We start from the raw sequence: 239 nt of genomic DNA, 5'->3' as shown, positions 1-239 counted from the left end.
CAACCACACCACCACCACCACCACCACCACCAACAACAACAACAGCAACAACAATAACAACAACAACAACAACAACAACAGCAATAACAACAACCACACCACCACCACCACCACCACCACCAACAACAACAACAGCAACAACAATAACAACAACAACAACAACAACAACAGCAATAACAACAACCACACCACCACCACCACCAACACCAACAACAACAACAACAACAGCAACAACAACA

This window comes from Octopus bimaculoides, chromosome 6 (assembly GCF_001194135.2).
Source record: "Octopus bimaculoides isolate UCB-OBI-ISO-001 chromosome 6, ASM119413v2, whole genome shotgun sequence".
NCBI lineage: Eukaryota > Metazoa > Mollusca > Cephalopoda > Octopoda > Octopodidae > Octopus > Octopus bimaculoides.
This window is presented reverse-complemented; position numbering follows the sequence as displayed.